Source organism: Mustela lutreola, chromosome 12 (assembly GCF_030435805.1).
Source record: "Mustela lutreola isolate mMusLut2 chromosome 12, mMusLut2.pri, whole genome shotgun sequence".
NCBI lineage: Eukaryota > Metazoa > Chordata > Mammalia > Carnivora > Mustelidae > Mustela > Mustela lutreola.
Window position 1 is genome coordinate 81,791,969 of NC_081301.1, and position 2,073 is coordinate 81,794,041.

General features: G+C 47.0%; 1 pseudogene; it reads right to left on the reverse strand.

Annotated features, from left to right (window-relative positions):
- Nucleotides 1–1,235: 1,235 nt before the first annotated feature.
- On the reverse strand, nucleotides 1,236–1,705 carry LOC131812163 (ATP synthase F(0) complex subunit C2, mitochondrial-like; annotated as a pseudogene).
- Between the last annotated feature and the right edge of the window lie 368 nt (nucleotides 1,706–2,073).

The window sequence follows — 2,073 nt, forward strand, 5'->3', positions numbered from 1 at the left end:
CTTCCACAAATATCAGAAATTGTTTAGTTGAAAATTAAGAAACAAGGCAGGAAGAACAAATATAGACTCATCTACCCTCCCTTCTGTATTTCTAGTACTCTATTTTGCTCAGGTATATTTTCAGAGTAACAGTAGGTAACCCAATTCATACCAGTTAAGCTAAGACGTAAAATGAGTTGGCTGATATAATGGTCAAATTCACAACAACAGCATCAGGAATAGCTGGATCCAGGGTTTCTACCAAGGTCAGATGTTAGACCTGTAACTCACAAATTCTTCAGCACAAACAGCATGAAATCACGTATATGTTAGTTCAGCTTTAATTTTAAAGATAATGTGCAGCCCTAGTAGAACCATTACATAAAAAGGGAAACCCACAAGAGGCAACAACTGCATATAGTTCGATTATCTGTATCAAAGCCAACACCAAGGCTTTGGCAATTAACATAGTAAGTGTAAGAAAACAGGGGTTAGGGGTACCTGGGTGGTTCAGCCAGTTAAGTATCTGCCTTCAGGTCAGTTCAGGTCACGGGGATTGCCCATATTGGGCTCCCTGCTCAGTGGGGAGTCTGCTTCTCCCTCTCCCTCTGCAGCTCCCCCTGCTTGTAGTTGCTTGCATACTCTGCCAACTAACAATCTTAAAAAAAAAAAAAAAGAAAGAAAGAAAGAAAAGAAAAGAAGGGCTAGTTAATTAGCATAATGAATGTTAGAAATCTATTTTTTTTTTTTAAAGATTTTTATTTGACAGAGAGGGAGAGAGATGGACAGAGCACCAGCAGGGGTAACAGCAGAGGGAGAGGGAGAAGCAGGCCCCCAACAGAGCAGGGAGCCCAAGGCAAGGCTCCATCCCAGGACTGCAGAATTATGACCTGAGCCAAAGGCAGATGCCCAACTGACTGAGCCACCCAGGCATTCCAGAAAGGTGTTTTTAATGGTGAAATTTTAAGTTATGTGGGCAGGCCAAGTATTTTTTTGAGATGTTCCTATCCCTTATGAGAATAATATGTATCATTTCTGCTAGACCTATAGCTTTCACCCCTAGAGAAAGATCTCAGTGCTTCCCTAACCAAAATTTTATTATTATTATTATTATTATTACAGTAATTATTTGTCTTCCCTCTCTCAAACCCTGAGCAAACCACTTTCCCTGAGCTGCCTGTGGAGGTATAGGAAAAGGAACATACAGGGCAGATGAGACACAGGAGGAAGACCTATGGGAGCTGGACACGGCCCCTTCATGTGGCAAAGAGGCTAAGAAGGGTCACCATCAGGCAAAAGAGCCCCACGGCGTCCAAGAGGGGAAAGCCCAGAATAACGTAGGGGAAGAGGTGCTGCTTCAGAGGGGGGGTCCTGGCATAACCCATGACGAGGCTCCCAGACACAGTCCCAATCCCAGCCCCAGAGCCAGCCACCCCTACCACGGCAGCCCCAGCCCCAATGAACTTGGCTGCTGTGTTGATGTCCTTGCGACAGCACCGGTTCAGAATCTGTGGCTGGGAATGAGTGAGATCAGGGGACATGAGGCTGCCAGAGTGCTGAGGCTCTTGTAAGGTACCTCACCCATCAGGGTGTCCGATGGTTCTAGCACCCCTGCAGACAATGATCGGCTCAACAGCCTGACCAAGAAGGGGGTCGAGACGAACTTCGCACAGGGGTCCATTTTCAGGGGTTGAGGGGCTGGGGCAGGAGTGCTCGTACCCGTGCAGAGAACTTCCCTGACCAATCTTGTGTCAAGCCATGGGTTTGGAAGGCTTCCGGTTATTGGATGTTGACCTTAAGGTAAAAGAAGGTCACCTCTGAAATCCCTCTGTCTCTGCCACCAGCGAACATTCTGTGTGAAAACTCTGATGGGGCCGCTCTGCAGAGGACCCCACGCAAAATCTGGTTCTGTTTGTCAAGACTAAAGGAAAAGACACTGGCCTGGGTTTTTACCCTGGTTAGGGAGAGGGGCCGGAGAGTCAAACGTGGTTTGACTTTTTCCTGCACCAAACGAAGGAACACAGAGGCTAGAAAGCAAGTCAACTTGCCCACCTATGGGGCAGAAGGGGAAGACAAAGGCTTAGAAGCTGCCAG